This window comes from Pseudorasbora parva, chromosome 1 (assembly GCF_024679245.1).
Source record: "Pseudorasbora parva isolate DD20220531a chromosome 1, ASM2467924v1, whole genome shotgun sequence".
NCBI classification, from domain to species: Eukaryota; Metazoa; Chordata; class Actinopteri; order Cypriniformes; family Gobionidae; genus Pseudorasbora; species Pseudorasbora parva.
Genome location: NC_090172.1, coordinates 24389936 through 24408887, shown reverse-complemented (window position 1 = coordinate 24408887; position 18952 = coordinate 24389936).

The window sequence follows — 18952 nt, the reverse complement described above, 5'->3', positions numbered from 1 at the left end:
AAATAAAATAAATAAATAAATGTAAATAAAATTATTCTGACTGACGATCACATAGTAATGCGTATCAATAGTACGAGTGTGAAATCGTGTCTAATGTATATCGTCTGGAATGTATATTGTGTGGAATGTTTACTGAGATAATGCACATGCTACACAGTCTTTCGCGTGCATGCATATGACATGCTCTTGAGTAGGTTGGGGATGGTGGGATGGGGGGTTCGTACGTATAATATGCCATAAAGTGCGTATCATAAGCACGTGAAAAACTGTGTACCATATGCACGCCAAAACTCATTTTAGCGTATACATTCCACAAGATTGCACACTTATTTATACTACTATTTATACGAATTTTCATGAGATCGGCTGTCTGCACAAATTTGAAAGGCGGGACATGTTTACTTCCATGCAATCCAGCTAAAATAGAGCTCTTGGCTGGATTTTGAGGTATCTCATTAATTCAGAAAAACAGAGCAAAAAAAAAAAATATGAAAAATTATCTCATAATTCTGATATAATTAAGTCATTAATTCAGAAAAACAGAACAAAAAAAATATTCATGAAAAATTATCTCATAATTCTGAGATAATTAGGTCATTAATTCAGAAAAACAGAGCAAAAAATATTCATGAAAAATTATCTCATAATTCTGAGATAATTAAGTCATTAATTCAGAAAAACAGAGCAAAAAAAAATTATTCATGAAAAATTATCTCATAATTCTGAGATAATTAAGTCATTAATTCAGAAAAACAGAGCAAAAAAAAATTATTCATGAAAAATTATCTCATAATTCTGAGATAATTAAGTCATTAATTCAGAAAAACAGAGCAAAAAAAAATTATTCATGAAAAATTATCTCATAATTCTGAGATAATTAAGTCATTAATTCAGAAAAACAGAGCAAAAAAAAATATTCATGAAAAATTATCTCATAATTCTGAGATAATTAAGTCATTAATTCAGAAAAACAGAACAAAAAATATTCATGAAAAATTATCTCATAATTCTGAGATAATTAAGTCATTAATTCAGAAAAACAGAGCAAAAAAAATTATTTATGAAAAATTATCTCATAATTCTGAGATAATTAAGTCATTAATTCAAGAAAAACAGAGTAGATTTTTTTTTCTCAAGTGAATACAATAAGCTTCCATAAGAATCAAACTCCATGTCACAATATATAGTTTCATCGTTATGATAACCATGCCCAACGTGTCTGTATAGTGTCATTGACTTACATGGACACATCACAGAATTTTTGGCGATTCCGTGTAACTGCCACAGATTTTGAGTTAAGAGGCCGTGTTCATTTCACCGAATTCTGTGAGATTAGGTTGGCAGAGTCCTTACCTCAACCCGATAGAGCAACTTTGGGATAAATTAGAGCAAAATGCAAACAAATGCGCTTCTACAAGAATGGTCAAAAATTCCTATAAAAACACTCCTAAACCTTGTGGAAAGCCTTCCCAGAAGAATTGAAGCTGTTATAGCTGCAAAGGCTGGGCCAACTCTATATTAAACCCTACGGATTAAGAATGATTTAGGGATGTCATTAAAGTCCATGTGCATGTTAAGGCAGGCGTCCCAGAGCTTTTGGCAATATAGTGTGTATCTTAAATATTCAGTACTGAGTAACCAATTTTTGGAGTTGCATAAACCGTTTCTGTTGATTTCTACATGTGATTTGGCTAACTGATTTTAAATGCAGCCCTCTGCACCAGTAACACGCTTAATTCAGACACTCATTTGCAGGGATTCACTATAATTACTCAGTGAATAGGGAACACAAAGCCCCCATGCAGGAACATCAGGAGTCTGCCAGCCTAGAAACATTGAGTTTTTTTATCTAACACTTTAATTTAAGTTTAGCTTTATTAACAGACTTTATTTGTATTAGTTTTAGATATATTTTTAGTTAACAGTTACAACAGTTGTCTAAATCAGCTTCCTCAAGGACAGCTTGTTGCACATCATAAGCAGAAAATGTTTTACTGGATATTAAAATGGCAAAAAGGGCCTGTTTTTCTGATTTTCTGGGAGAGTTAGTTTTAGGGATAGAAAGAATAGAAAATCAAATTAGCTCCACATAACTACAAGAGAAGTAAATGTAAAGTCCCCATCATTGTAGAAAAAAAAAAAGTTTGACGGATGTAGGCAGTGTGTGTTTCTCCACAGTCTCTCTGCAGGCCTTCTGTTTCCCCTAGCCCTCTCCTCATGTCCTCTGTACCTTGCAGTATATCTGAACAAATCACTCAGCACTTCCCAAGCGCCTCACCTGCTGATCTCTCTTCTTTCCCCCTCTGCTCTCTCTATCCTTCCCTCCGGTGCTACCACTCTCAGCCCGGGGTGTGATCTGTTGTCCACCCTATTTCCAGCTGGCATTATTGATCGGCACAGCCGGGCCTAATTATCTGAGTTGGGCTTGCAAAGCATGCTGGGAGCTATGCAGCACTTAGCCTGTAGAGTAAAATGAGTCAATACAGCACTTAGTGAAAAATGATTAAAATGATTCAGAATGAAGGGACATAGAGTGTGTTTATGTTGCTGAGGCTTTGGTGTTCAGAAATCCTAACGCCGGAGGTCAAAGAGGAAGCGAGGAGTGTTGTTTGAAAGATGTAAATATAATATGACTACGGAAGAGCGAAGCGTAAATAGGAGAACGAATGAGAAGGGAATGACATGTTAGCAAATGGCAATAGCGTTGTCAAACGTCTCCCACCCAAATAGCCCTCCCTCGGTCCTCGTACACTCTTTCATGTGTAATATATTCTTAAAATGCACCATGGGGAATAGCTTGCTGCTGCTAAACAAAATGATAATCTTTGATGTAGAGATGGGAAATGGCAATTCAATCAGTGTTTTGCCACAGCTAACTTTTCTCTCTTTGTCCCAGTATGAAGCAGAAAGCCAATCAGCATGACATTTCCGCCCTCTTCAACCCTGCAGGCAATTAGTTGTGACTTTTAGAGTTCAATATATAGTGTAAAGAATGGCTTTTGAGCTGGTGCTAACCATTTTTTATCCCGTCACTTACTTCGCCGCTTTCATTAAATCGACCAGATTACAAGGGGCTATTCAGTGAGGCCTTGAGTTTGTCAGAACAAGCCGCGAGCCATGATTCAGGGGACGAGTCACCTTTCAAATGTAATAAACGGCATGCACGGAATTTCGATCATATGCTATTCATTTGAATTTTGAAGTCCAAAGTCTTGCCGCTCACGGCTTGACATTGTCCAGGTCAGTGCACCTTTGAACACGGAAAGTCAGACAGCAATTTTAGACTTCTGTTTTGTCTCTTAAAATACATTTAAATATGACCTCTGAATGAGAATGGTACTGAAAACCTTTAAAGAATGGACTATTGAAGTGATAATGTATCTTGGAAATGTCAACTAAAAAGCTTAAATAACTTGAAACCCTCAATGGAAAAAAAAAAATAGTGATATGCACGTTTTTCTTATCATTTACCAGGGACTTGCCAAAAAGTCTTTAGCTTTAGCACTGCCGTTTTCAGCAAATGGTTTTAATTAAATGCATACACGAGGCTCAGGCACATTTCATGAATCTCAGCCAAAGCAAACCACCTAAATATGCATAAAAACCTGCTGTTTAATTATTCTATTTGTTCTGTCTACAGTTTTGTATACAGGCTCATTTAAGAGTGACATGAAGCATAATCCATCTTTTAACATTTTGTTAATTTAAATGACGTTAGACCAAATCATTTCCTGAAAGACCCCCCACTTTATTATTATTATTATTATTATTATTATTATTATTATTGTTATTGTTATTGTTATTATTATTATTATTATTATTATTATTATTATTATTATTAGTAGTAGTAGTAGTAGTAGTAGTAGTAGTAGTAGTAGTAGTAGTAGTAGTAGTAGTAGTAAAGTTTTAATATTTTCAATGTGTCATGAACAAACTTTTTTTTTTTTATAGTAAACCATAATTTAAGTACAATTACATATAGTACATTAAAACCATGAAATAGCTATATGTGGGAGATTCCTTATATGATGACCCTGTTCTCTTTGTAGGGAACTCATGCTGCGTCATCATCATTGACGCTCTGGGAACGCCTCTGCGTGATTGTGTCTGAACCACATGTGTGAATTATCTTTAGTGTTGTTTGTCCGAGTTAAAAATACAATAATTGTGAGAAAACAAGCATTTAAATCAGGTGTTCATTCCTGCCCCCGCTATCACAGGGCGAGGATACACACGGTTTGTGAGTGGTTTGTTTGGGAGCTGAAAATACACAGTCAGCTCTCGAGGGGGCTGACTGCATGCATTGCTAGAGATTACTGTTTTGCACGCTACGCTCCCACCTGTCATTCTTCAAGGTGGGTGATCAGGTACACGTCTTGGCCCTGCAGCTGCCGGCAAGTGAGATCATGTGGCTCGCAAATGGATATTGTGGAGGGTATAGAGACTCTGCCTTTTCTCTGCCCTCCCCCACGTCATCCAGCGTTCTCTCTTTGGTTTCAGAAGCTCATGCTGCAGTTTCTTCCACCTGGTGCTTCAGCTGTCTAGGTCTGAGGAGGTTGATGTGCTGAGCACCAATGCGGGGGTAATTGAGGACTTGCCATCCTCCTCCATTGTGTACAAGGAGCATGCCCGGTCAGCTCAAAAAGGGGCTGTCTGTGTTCATTCATAAAATTAAAGAGAATAAAAAGTAAAGAGCATATAATGTGGAGGGAATACTGCCCTCTGACAAAAAAGAAAATTAGATGAGCATCCCCTGTCAAATTTACAACCTCCTTATATCCTTCCATTCTTTCCCGATCTCCACAATGCTATTTTAATATTGTGGAATAAAACCTTTTCAGCTCTGCTTTTCAATCCTCAAGTAAAAACATATGCAAATATAAGGATGCTGAAAGGGTATGGGTGTGGAGCGATGCAGAAGGTGGAACGCTTCTGAGCTATCTGTCCCCTGGTACAGCTTCATCCCTTAAAGTCCCAGCATTAAACTACAGGCTGGTGGGTAAGACATATATGGCAGCAGGCAGACCTGCTAAGAGACCTGGAATATCTCCCTCACTGGACCCAGGTCTCCGGGGAAGCTGTGTGGGAGCAGCGGCAGCTATTTACAAGCTCCTTGTACAAGGTAGAGTGTCGCTTCTAGTGCTCCCCCTCAAGAAAATTTGGGGAACGGGATGGCATTCTTAACGGAAACAGAAGGCGAAGAGCATTTCAACAAAAGAAAAGAAAAGGGTCCTATGTTGGAATTTCCTGACATTGCATTACATGTATGATGGATACATCCCTCACAGGGTGGGGAGTGGTCATGGAATGCCACTCAGCTCAAGGTTTGTGGAGGGGGCAATACTATTGTGGCACATAAATTTCCTGGAAATGATGGCTGTGTTCCTAGCGCTTGTGTGTTCCCAGCGCTTCCTAGCGCTGTGTTCTTAGCATTTCCTCTCAGACCTAAGGAGCCATTATGTGCTTGTTCTGACAGAGTACATCGATGGTCCCTTACATAAACCATCAGGGGGGTCTGAGGTTGCGCCCACTATATAAACTGGCACACTTGATCCTCCTGTGGCTCCCTGAGATCAGTCTGCTTTCCTAGGTACTAAATCGTAGACATCAACAGACATCCTGTCGAAGCAGGGGGCTGAGGCCTGGGGACTGGAGACTGGAGACTTTATTCCAATGGAGGGTGTTTCGGCCAGGCAGAAAAGGATTTCCTTGCATCTCAAGATATGACACACTGTCCACTCTGGCTCCCCTCACACATCCAGCCATGCTAGAGTTATATGTAATAGTACAGACATTGAGGCTACGTCAGTACACTCTTCCACCAATTGCTCAGCTACCGGGAGTTCTAGAGTCTGCTGGGAGGGCGTCAGTCTTCTACTAGTAGCCGTATTCAAGTCAGTCTGGCCTAGTTTAGTTTATTTCTTCAACGGCTCTCGAAGATTCCAATTAGGAGGCACCTTCTGTCTCAGCTAGGGGGCACAATCATTCACCACCAACCAGAGTTATGGAGGCTTTGGGTTTGATCCTAGACTCTGGTCCCTCAACTGTGGCTTAAAAAAATCATTATTATTTAAGGGTTATCCCTACAGGATGTGATATGCGACAGGCTGGTCCTCTCCGTTCACATTTGTATGATTGAATTACAGGATGAATCTAGAACTTGGCTCTACATCAGGTTCTCAGGTGCTTTTTCTTTGTGTGCTCGCAGTGATTGACACAGACAGGCATTTGGAAGTTGTAGACTTATTCCCAAATCGCCAATGGGTTACAACTGTAACCCTTGTTCCAAAAGGAGTAATACACTGCATCTCCCTGGTTTAATCATACATCCCTACATCAGCTTGCTTTGGGATATTGTAAGCTGACAAGGTGTGGTCTGTGTGCTCTTATAGCTTCCTAGTCCTAACTTCACCCTACCTGTAACATTCCATCATTGAAAGTGTACTTCGCTTGGTATCTTTATTTTTGTTTCCTTATAGTTCAAAATATGGTTTGATTGAAATTTCTGTAGAATGTACCATGTTCTTATAATAAGAAATAATTTCTAACTGTACCCTGCCTAAGAGCGAGAAGACCAGAGATAACAGATCATGTATGGTGAGGGGTGGGGACACAGTCAACTCTGAACCAAGATAATATGTAATTGGTCAAAACCCATCCAGGAGGATGGCAAATATTTGAGTTTAAAATCTCGGAACACAAACAAAGAGTTAGTTCATAGCTGAGTTCAAGATGCCAGATACATAAGATGACGATATGATGATTAGTCAAAGAAAAGCTTTTATAGACACCAGGCCGATCAAATGATCGTGTTCGCATCTTGATGTCATTGACTGACGAAACACCACCTTTACAGAATAATAAGCACGTGAAATTCAGTAGCCCCGCCCATGACTCATTGGCTCACGCTAGCCAGCAGCAATAAACAAGCCAAAGAATATAGCAGGATATTGTGCTATTCCTGGTTGTGGAAGAACCTACAGTCTATGGGATTTCATAATTGGGATTTCATAATTCTATGGGAAGAACACAGTCGCTGCATAAGTTTCCTTTGGATCCTAATATTAGGAATGTGTAGTTGAACTTTATTTTTAATGACATTCCAGCTGACGTGGGGAAGACAGTGGTGTTCACTTATTTGTAAACAAATCTCACAACGCTATTTCTTCTATTATTGGATCCGACAGGAGGAATGGTGCAACACACTTATGTGATTAAAACGTGATTTAAAAAAAAAATGTAATAGTTTTGCATTGTTATAGATCGTTTTGCTTATGTGTACGTGTCTAACAGAACATACCTTTATCACGCTGATTAAAAATATTAATTAATTAATTAATGTACAAATTATTCTAAAAGTATGAATATTCCAAGTGCTCAGAGCCCAAACAATTGGTTTGTGCGAAGAAAATCCCCGAAAGCGATCAGCATCTCCATCCGCCGAAGATCAGGCATAAATCAAATTTTAAAAAAAAATTGCCACCCGAAGAAACATTATGTCAAATTTCATAGTGAATTTCCATTGGCTTTCGTATTTCTCGTGAACAATTGCGTAATGCTAAAGAGTCGTGTGTATCATTTGAATTAAATATGAATGAGTGCATTCACAGAGTAGCAGGATCATCATTTCAGCGATTAAAACATTAAGATCAACTCTGTTCTTTACATGCAGACATCATATGACTTCAGAAGACATGAGTTAATACTTTTATACTGTTTTGGTCAGTTTTTGCAATAAATACCGGTGACCTGTACTTTTATTTGCCTGTTATGTGTTTTATATTGTTGAGAATTGGGTAGGTTAAGGGTAGACACTAAAGTTGGGTTAGTTGCTACAAAGTTTAAAAGTAGCCTATACATATTCATAAATGCATGTCTACTTTTACAAATGCAAAGAATTAAATGCGTCTTGATCTGACACATTAGGCAAACTATTAAAATGAATGTAGCACTCTGCACATTAAAAAAATGAAGCAAAAGGTGTACCCATTGTGTTAAAGGGGTCATATAATGGTACAAATTTTACAAGCTGATTGTATGGAAACATCTATGGCAGTGTGTGTACACAACCACCCTATAATGATAAAAATCCATCCAGTGTTTTTTTTTTTCTTTCTCCTTATACGTTTTCCCCTGTCTCAATTCATGCCGTTCGACCATGTGACATCACACGGTCACACGGTCAGACACTCCTCCCACAATTGTTGATTAACAAGCAGCGTTTCAACACAGACCCACCCTGAGCGAGCTTTCATCATAGTCCACCATTGTGGATACGCTGCAGCAGAATGTCTTCTAAGTGATTGTGGTTATCTGTTTTTGGGTGTAATAATGAACACAGCAGTCAGTCTGATGTTCCTAGATCCGAACTGCTGAAGACGCAGTGGCTGAGTTTTGTTTTCATTTATGCTTTTATGTTTGCGCGAACCGCAAAGCATTTCTCACTAGACCGAGGGTCAGTATAAAAGCAGGTTTTGCTAAGAAGCTGATCCTGAATAAAGGGATTCAGATCTGTACCAGCTATTCGTGTTCCTGCTACTCTCCAGAAGAAGGGAATATAACGTTTGAAACACATGCACACTTCACAATTAATGCGCCTAAAGTGGGTAAGTTAAATTAAGGCATGCTTTCTATGTATGAGGTTCTCAATATAAATCATAATCCCACGTTTATAATGAACAAAGCGTTATGGTTATTGTGTTATTACAAACTGTGTATGCTGGTTTCAAAGTTAACATGACTGTGGTAACACTGCACTAAGCTTAATTAAGTAGATGGTTTATAACGGTGTCTGATACTGTATAAAACATTTTAAAAAATGTGTTGTAACAGTTATTCCAATGCATAGATAACGTTACACAACGTTACTGACAAACCGACATTAACAGAAAAAAGTTTTTTTATTGGCATTAGGCGCAACAATCTGTCAATGAACTAACGTACACATCAGTAAACACATAGCATTCGTATCTCACTACGCTAATGTTACCCTGCCAGTACATAAAGAGATCAAAGTGACATTACATTAACCAACCATTCAGAAGCATCCTGTTTAGGCTTAATTGTCGAATTTCGTTGTGGCTGTCATCTTGTCCTGGGTCCGACTCCAGTTCAAATTGATACAGTTGCACAGATGTGTCCTCAGAGACTCCCGTCGCCATTATTTCAGCTGTACTGTTGTCAAGGCAACGACTCTATGTGTGTTGTGTGAAAACAGAACAGAGGGGCGGGGTGAGCAAAGCTGATTAGCATTAAAGGTCCACTGAAATCAAAATGTAAGTTTTTTAGCTTTTGTTTTGACTGTGTTAGCCTTAAAGTTATGAATTAACTGGTATGTTCCAAAACTATGACAAAATTTGCATTTAGGAGATACAGTCTCCTTACAGTCTCCCACTTCCGTTAAAACAAATCTCAGATTTTTATGACATCATCGCAGACTTCACTTTCTCGCCAAATCTTCTGTCCAATCAAAATGCTCTCTAGAATCTAAAGCCCGCCCCTACACTGCCGAAGCTAAGGCTGAAATCGGTCAGTTCAGTTGTTAACACATATTTACTAATTTCTACATGATGAAAGGCACATAGCACACTATGTGATAGGAAATGATTCCGTGTAAATATGCTTTCATTTGAGGCGAATAAAGTCTGTTTTCACGTTAGTTTCACACAACGCAGCAGCGCACACACCCCAACGGCTCTGGTCTAAATTTAGATTACAGACACGAGAGTGCAGCATGGATCATATGCGCGAGTCCGTGCAGACAACAAACATATCGACCCATTTGAATTCTGCACAGAATGCTGCATTTCAAAGATATATCGAGGAGATTATGATGGTAAACAGTGTTAGAGGAAACTGGCTTTACCAAACAGAAAGGTCCGCTCTTGCGCTCTAGTCAAACTGTATATTAACGAAACGCTATTGGCTGTTTCAAAAAAGGGGAGGAGCTGCTAACAGCTGAAGCCCTTTCAGGGGAAATTACGTCAACACATTGAATAATGCGGCACGTTTCAAGGCCCTTCAGTGGACCTTTAAAGGCGTATTAACTGAAATGGCTTGGTGAAAACAGAGCTGTTTTTGACCAGGTAAAACAACCTGCAACGTTTTCATTTAGACACGAAAACATTCATATAAACTTGTACAAAAATGGCATTATATGACCCCTTTAAAAAGTGACGCAGAGGGGTCCCGAAGAAACTTCAGACATTTGACGAGTAGGGAGTGAGACTTGATTTTATGTTTCAGTACTTTTATTTTGATATTATATTATATTGTTTAAAAATACTGTTTAATATGTGTGTAGAAAATTTTATATTTTTTAGGATTTGTTATTACTCTCAATTTTGATCAATTTAATGTGTTCTCACTAAATAAAAAAAGCTTTTTCTTAAAAGTAATACTGACACCAACTTTTAAATTATTTTATATAGCACAAGTATTATTTTAAAAGTATCATGGTGTTTGCAGTGTATGTAGACCTTATTTATAGTCAAATGCTTTCACACCTGAATTCATCGAGCCTGCTTAATATACACAAAACTGCTTTCACACTGTATATGACATAGTTGTAACATGTTGCCTGATCTACAGTGCATTCTAGTCAAGCTTAATTTAGAATGCTTAAGCACAATGTTTATCAAAGTCCATGTGATTAACTGTCATTTCTTGACACTACAATTTACACCAAAGTTATAGCTGATGTTGTTGCTATTATGACCTTAGGACATTATACTTTAGAATTACATTTCATTTTCTTGGACCCCCCCCCCCCCTCCCCCTCCAACTCAGGACTCCAGACTAACGTTTAATAGCAGCACTAGGGCCACTTGTGCCCTGTCCCAAATGACACGCTAAACACTTGCATTCTTCCTACAAGTCTGTACTTTCATGACATAACTCACAACAGTGTGGGCTCGGCAAAAGAATGCATCGAGGGAACATATCGACAATAAAGGGGGCACTCGTGTGCACTCTTCTGAATCCTAAAATTACAAATAGGACACCCTATGGTCTCATGGACTTAAAGGATTAGTTCACCTCAAAATTTACATTTCCTGATGTTTGACTCACACCCATTCATCTATCAGTTTTTTGAGGAAAACATTTTTCTTCACACCATTGACTTCAAGGGCAACCAATATGCTGACGGTCCAATCAATGCAGTTTCAAAGGCATTTTGAAGTTGAAAATGTAGTGTTTTTTGGTCAAGGGCATTTGTATTAGTTCTCGCAAAGGTACTTCTGCCTACGGTAAGTGTGATGTTTGCAACGCAATTTTGCAAAATGGTGAGCTGTAGTGCAGAGCAAGATGAGCTTTTTAGGTTAAAAAGTACATACATTATCTTGTTTTTGAAAATGACTAATCATTTTGCTATATAAGACACTATTCTTTGTCTGGGATCACACAGAGCCTCTGAAGCCCTTCGCAGCCCTTTGAAACTGCATTGATTTGGACTTTCAACATTTTAGTTGTCATGGAAGTCTATGGTGTGGAGAAAAATCCTGGAATGTTTTCCACAAAAAAATAAAAAATAAAAAAATTGTTTTGACTGAAGAAAGAAAGACATGAGCAGCTTGGATGAGATGGGGTGAGTAAAATATCAGGACATTTTCATTAAGAAGTAAACCTTTGACAGACACATGCACATTGTATGTCCACAAGACCGAAAGTGCATATGAAGTGTGCCATTTTTGAACAGGGCCTACGTTTTACAGAAAGTGGCAACATTCTTTGGTAGCATTAGGGGGGATGACAATAAAGCACTGAGCTTTAAAAAAAAAAAAATGCGAGTGGAAATAGCTTATAAGCCAATGCGTGCTCATCTGGTTACAATGGCAATTCAATGTGTTTATTTTTATTTTCAAATTAGTGTGTTTTCATAGCCTGGATGCCAGGCGAACTCAGCCCCGCCCACAACATTTGAGCTCGGGCGGTTCGGTCTGGACTCGATCCATAGAGGAGTAATTATGCCCGAACAGAAACTGTTCGGACCAATGAAATCATCAGGGCGGGCTTTAGATGATGCCGGACAGATGATAAACAGTAACGTAATCATCCACATCATCAAAGGTGCTTAGATTATATTTGTTTAAATATAATTGGGGGGGGGGGGGTACTGAAGGGGAAAAAAAGGGTGTTTGAGGGGTAAAATGTTTTATTTTGGCAAGGTTGCCTGCTAAAATCCGCATTCATGGGTCTACGTATATATCACATAATAGTCGCTTCAACCCGCCGAAATGGAAAACAACCCGTGCAGAAAAAAACGCGGACTTGGCAACACAGTTGAGTTTTGTTGCCATTTGACAACTAACATTAAGCGTCTGCTCCTTTGCTATGATTGGTTGTAGGTCTATCCAATTGATATCTTTCCTGGTTCAGTTAAAACACGCCCCATAATCACAGCCCAATGGAGTTTCAGACTCATATTCTGACTAGAATTGAGTTTGACCACGTCAGGCTAGTGTTTTCCTACATCTTGAAACTTTTAGTTTTATAAATGGGGGTAATATTTCAAGGATTAATAAATCATGTCTTGGTCATCACATTACAAATAACATTTAAGAGGTTAATTTTAGAGCATTTGGCTATTTTTGCCACAATACCCTGGTTAAAGTGTTACTACATTAAATCCATTGTCAATGTTGCTGATTTAGAACTGAAAGCCTTCCACGTCAGCGCTGATTGATCTGGGGACGTATCAATGAAACATCTAAGGGTAAAAGTAGCTCCTAACTTGCAGCTTTAGTAGTCCTAAAATTAGGACTGACACGGCCATTATTTTTAAGAGTTTCTTCTAAAGCGGCAAGTACTTTTACCTGTTGCTGATATCCGCCCAAAGACACTATGCAACATTGAGGCAATATTGATCATTAATGTACATTTAATAAAAAATAAATTTAAAAAAATGGTGTCAGATTACATGTGGTAGTTTTCTGTTCACCTGCACAAATGATTGTGTAAAGTAAAACAATATAAGTGTATTTGACAAGCTCTGTGAAGCGCTCAAGGTCTATGAGCTCGAAATTTAGCTTAAACCCATTTTGCCCCGTTTTGCAGAACGAGAGTGAGGAACGAGTGGCGGAGGGTTGCAGAAAACTGTGGAGGAACTAACGTTAGGTGAGTCGGCTCTCGGCTGTGTATATAACCGATTAGATAGACAGTTTAAACGTGCGCCTCACTAACTTTGTTTATAAAACAATTTTCACTTGAATTCTGCAATATCTCAAGATGAACACATGTAAGAGGCTGACAATTAGCTGAACATTTACTAGTTTGACACTTGGCCTACATTTTAAAATCTGTATTTGAATATGGCAACATTCTCATTTTAAACATTTCATTTAAATATAGCAACATAAAACCTTGTTCAACAAACTATTTCTATAATTAAATCACTCAAAGAGACCCCTTCCCTATTAGCCAATCACTGTGGTCATAGTTAGTAAGCATGATGACATCATCCGTAGCAACGAGGTCTAAGCCCTTACTCTTAAGACTTCCCTCTATTCCTTAGTAAAAGTTGCTCTCAGCAGCTTTGTTAATACATTTTAAGAGAAAACCCGTAACTAAGAACTTTTACTGCTATTTAGTAGAACTCTTAGTTGTAATATAAAGTGTTTTGTGAATACGGCCCTTGATATCTCTGATTTATAACAGAGAATTCTTCGCCAAACTTGAATGCTGGTCACTAGATCTGCCTGCTTTTTTTTCAATTCTGTGGCAAATTCATCATGCTTTCACCAAAAAGGTGACATGTAAAATATAACACTTTATATTTTAATTTCACATTTACACATACCATAACAGTTCCTGAATTACATGCTTTCCCCAACATATGCACCAATGGTTCCCCACAGGATATGCACTCATCCTTCAAATAATTTGCTTTGCTTTGCTTTCACTCTTCAGCAGGTTGAAGTTAAGTGATGAATGAACGGTGAGGGTGACAGACAGATGTGTAGATAAATAGGTACAGAACTAGAGGGCTTGACAGATGAATAGACTAGATGAATAATAGATAGTTGCATGATGCACCAAGGGTTACTTTAAAATTATTCTATGAAATGTAAATCAGTGCAATTCACAAGCATTTCCATGTTGCAAAGTGTTTCCTACAGTATACTACAGTAGTTTACTAGAATCTAGGTGTTGTGTTCTAATCCACAAAGGATGACAAAGAAGTAGGTTTCACATAAATAGTGTTAGCTTTAAAGGGGTGTCCGTGTTTTTTTTTTTTTTCATTTCTTTTTTTTCTAGGCTTTGTTGTGTTTATGGGGTGTAGTATAACATGTCTTAATACTTCTTCTTTTTTTCTTTTTTTAAAAACATATTTTACCTTTATTGCACACAGCTCTCTCCACTTTCCTTTGAACGGCTCATTTGCTTTCTGCTTCTATAAAGCCCATCCCTCCGAAAAACGCAATGTTCTTAGATTGGTTAGATGGCCAAATGTAGTTTCATGTATTTTTTTGGGCTAAAGTGCAAAGCACAGGTTGTCCGAAAATGCCACGGCCCTTCCCATTACAGGCAGAAGTCACATCTACGGTGACTTGCAAGGGTTTATGATGTCAACAACCCGGGAAGAAGCTTGTTGTATTCCAAACCATCCATTTTTGTAGGAAATAACTGCCATAACTTTAAAAGACTATATCTCCGTTTGCATTGAACTTTCAGCACTGTAACTTTACAGATACTGTTTATGCTCAAGCAGCAACATTACACACAAACTAAAGTTTAATAAGGGAAATTGCATGCACCCACCCCTTTAAATGTAACAACATAGAAAGTTAAAACAAAGCAACAGTGTGTTAAAAACACTCAACACCAGACAAAGAACTAAATTAATTAAAGGGCTTATAAATCAATTGTACTGTCACTTCTGGCAGGTCATGTTAGTCAAGCTCAAATCAGATGACCATATATAAGCTTCTCCAGTACTATCAGCAGATATTGCATTCTCCAGAGCTTTTTAAAGGTTTTCTTTGACTAACAAGGAAGTGTTCAGCTCCGAATCATACAGGATATTCTTGACATTATATTGACATTATATCTCTGCAATATGTTGGTTCTATTCTGTTTACCATGGACTCATTGCTGCTATCCCTGATCTTATTCATGCTAGGCTTCATGGATGTGCAGAGCGTTCTTGAACCATACTGCCAATTGTCAATCTTTGAGAATAGTGGTCCTGACAAAAACTTAGAGGTAAATCGTTTTGATCTAGTTCATTATATAATGAATAACCATGGTAACTGGAATATAGAATAAAGGAACCGGGAAAACAAAGATAATCAAACTTAAAGTCCTTGATAAATACACTAAAACTACTAACTCAACATGACAGTAGGAAGCTACTGATGATGATACAACAGTAAAAGGATGGCTCAGCCTTCTTAAGGAAACCATGGTAACTAAAGACTTCATGAGTAGATGTTTACTTATACATTCATATGTACAGACATCTTTTCAGAATGACTGAGGCCATTACGTGATCATTAAAATATTCAGATGCTGAGGTGGTGACATACTGTAAAGAAAACCTAGGCTTATTGGAAAAAACATGTCTGTGCATCCACAAACCATACCAGGCTATATACAATTCACTGTACTTGAAACTGTACCCCCCACCCCCATGGAATTTATATATATATATGCAGCTTTTAGCTACAACCGGCCTTTAGTGTCACTCAGACATTTAATTTCCGAACTGCCAGAACACATACCAATATCAGCATCATAAAACCGCAGATTTATGTTTATCAGATTCATTTTACATCACAAACTAACAGACCGAACTTCTCTCATTACTCTCTCATTTGTTCATAATTCTTTCATTCCTGACTCGCATCTGCTATTTCCTACAGACACGTCCTTATCGGATGGCGCGAAGGGATGAAAAGTGTGTGCGGGGGATTAAGCGTGCAGTCCTCTTATCTCGCAAACACACTCTCAGGTGTCAAAAGTTTTACCACCCTGATAGATAGATAGTGTGCGTGTGTGTGTGTGTGTGTGTGTGTGTGTGTGTGTGTGTGTGTGTGTGTGTGTGTGTGTGTGTGTGTGTGTGTGTGTGAGAGAGAGTGAGTGAGTGAGTGAGAGTGGGAGAGAGAGAGAACACAGGGCGCTAGACAGAGAGAAATGGGAAATCTTGCTATTACAAAAGAGCAACTAGAAGGACAGAACTACAACCGTAACATCAGTCTTCAAGGAGGTCAGTGACACTACATGGAACACATGGAAACAGTAAAAAAACATCCAGAATCAATCTTGTTTTGGACAGTTTGTTTCAGAACAGAACTGTATACGCATTATGTGTGTATTTGCATGTGTGTGTGGGAGGTGACCATCTGAGAGGAGATATTATGATATTAAACACCTCTAAATAAAGCTAATTTATGTTAAGATGAGTGACAGGGTGCTGCTGCGTGTAGTGCACTCACGCAGGCGTTAGTTTGAGAGGACGCATGTGATTGACGCTTTTAATTGGGCCATGACGCTCAGCTCATCTTCGTTTTGAAGCACTCATCATCAACACCATCAACAACATCAGATAATTCTCTGTACTGTTTATCATTTAGCCTGAAAGCCACACAGATATCATGTGTACTGTAGATGAAAATATATACATAATCATGAATGATGCTCTCCCTTATAAAAGGGTATATCACATGCACAATATCATAGATGGAAACATAATGATGTGATGAGTCACACACCTATACAAATTCAAATAAATAAACGTTATTTCCTGGAAATAAAGGAAGTTGTGATCACTATGTTGTTGACAATTGACATCAAGGTTGTGTTGGTTAGTACAATTGTATGCTAGTAATTAATTGATATAGTATAATGAAATATTCACTCTACCATTCAAAAGTTTGGGGTCAGTAATTTGTTATATTTGTTTCAGGCCTGGTTTTACAGCCAAGGCTTAGATTAAAGATGGGGAAAGCCATTTCTGGTAACTTATGTTGATATTTAAAAAAAAAAGCTCCGCTACACTCATATGCAAACCAGACAATGACTATGGTGGAATCTGAAAACCAAAACTCCATCAGGTGGCATAATGGAGAAAAATAAACCTTGGGAGAAACCAGGCTCACTCAGGGTGCCAATTCTCCTCTGGCCAATAAACAAACAGTGTATGATTATTATTCTGGCAACCTTGAAGGTCAGAAGTCATATTAGATCTTAGGTCCTATTAGGTCTGAAGTGAAAGCAATGTGTTGCTATGGTAATCCAGGTTGAATGCTCAGTGAAAAAGACATCCCTTCCATCCCAAAAAACAAACAGATCTCATGAATAACTCAATATCATGAGCACAACAGTTCAACTAACGAATATATTAGCCTACAATTATGACAAGATCAGAAGGTTATATCAATTACTAAAAGAGGACCCAAATCATATATTAGGATTATATTATCTTCCTTTTTTGGACACATTTTGGGTGCTGACTCTTGAAACAGACAGTGGAAGAGGTTTAGACGCTTCATGGTTATTGGGTGTGGGAATTAATGTGAATCATAATGTGAATCATGACAATACGACTGCAAATGAACAAAAAAGCGAACATGACACACAAGCATGTTCAAGCAAAAGCCAGCATATAATAACCTGGTCTTACCAGACTCCGGTACACTGCGTTCGGGCAAAATACAGAGCCTGGAATGCTCTCCTTTGACTATTTTTGTAGTAACTAATTTTAAGTATTGCACTTTGCAGATGGTCCCCTTGGACTTGTTTCTGCCACCTGCTCAAAGAGATCAATTTACAGGTGCTGGTCATATAATTTGAATATCATAAAAAAGTTTTACTAATTCCATTCAAAAAGTGAAAGTTGTATATTATATTTATTCTTCATACACAGACTGATTGGCCTACTGAAAAGTATGAACATGAAAAGTATGAGCATGCACAGCACTCAATACTTGGGGCTCATTTTGCCTGAATTACTGCAGCAATGCGGCGTGGCATGAGGTCGATCAGTCTGCGGCACTGCTCAGGTGTTATGAGAGTCCATATTGCTCTGATTGTGGCCTTCAGCTGTTCTACATTGTTGGGTCTGACATATCACATCTTCCTCTTCACAATATCCCATAGATTTTCTATTGGGTTAAGGTCTGACGAGTTTGCTGGTCAATTAGGGACAGGGATAGCCTGACAAACCGCGGAAACTCACCATTGACAGGGCTCAATCCGGGGGGCGGGATAAACGGTCGTCCTTCAAACTCCCTCTGCACGCGATAGGATAGCGCTACACCAACCAGAGCAACGAAGGTGAAACAGAGCTCGTTGATAGATTAAACATTCACCGTATCCGGTCGGCAAAACTCAGAACACATCTTCCCTTTTTAAGAATGACTTCAGTGCCGCTCTTTGTCCTTTTCTCAGAGAAAATCTTAACTCCAAGTCTTCCAAAGTCGCGGTCAAAGCTGATTCGAAAGACCGCCGTTCGCCAGATTCTGTGTTTAGAAGCACGCAAACGCAACTCGGCCATCATCATTATGGCCCCGCCCACCGACTCTATACACTATGTGATTGGCCCGGCAAGAGTTAAGGGAATACAGCTCAGAAGGGTATTGAGAGTTGCTAGACGACACTCGCAGGCAGATTAAATTTGCTGCCGCTAGGGTGCGACTAGATTTCAAGGCTAGGACAGGGATGCCATGGTCCTTAAACCAGGTACTGGTTGCTTTGCCACTGTGTGCAGGTACCAAGTCCTGTTGAAAAATAAAATCTGCATCTTCATGAAGTTGGTCAGCATCAGGAAGCAGGAAGTGCTCTAAAACATCCTGGTATACAGACGCATTGACCTTGGACCTCAGAAACAACAGTGCACCAACACCAACAGATGCCATGGCTCCCCAAAACCATCACTGACCGTGGAAACTTTAAACTGGACCTTAAGCAGCGTAGATTGTGTGCCTCTCTTCTCTTCCTCCAGACTCTGGGA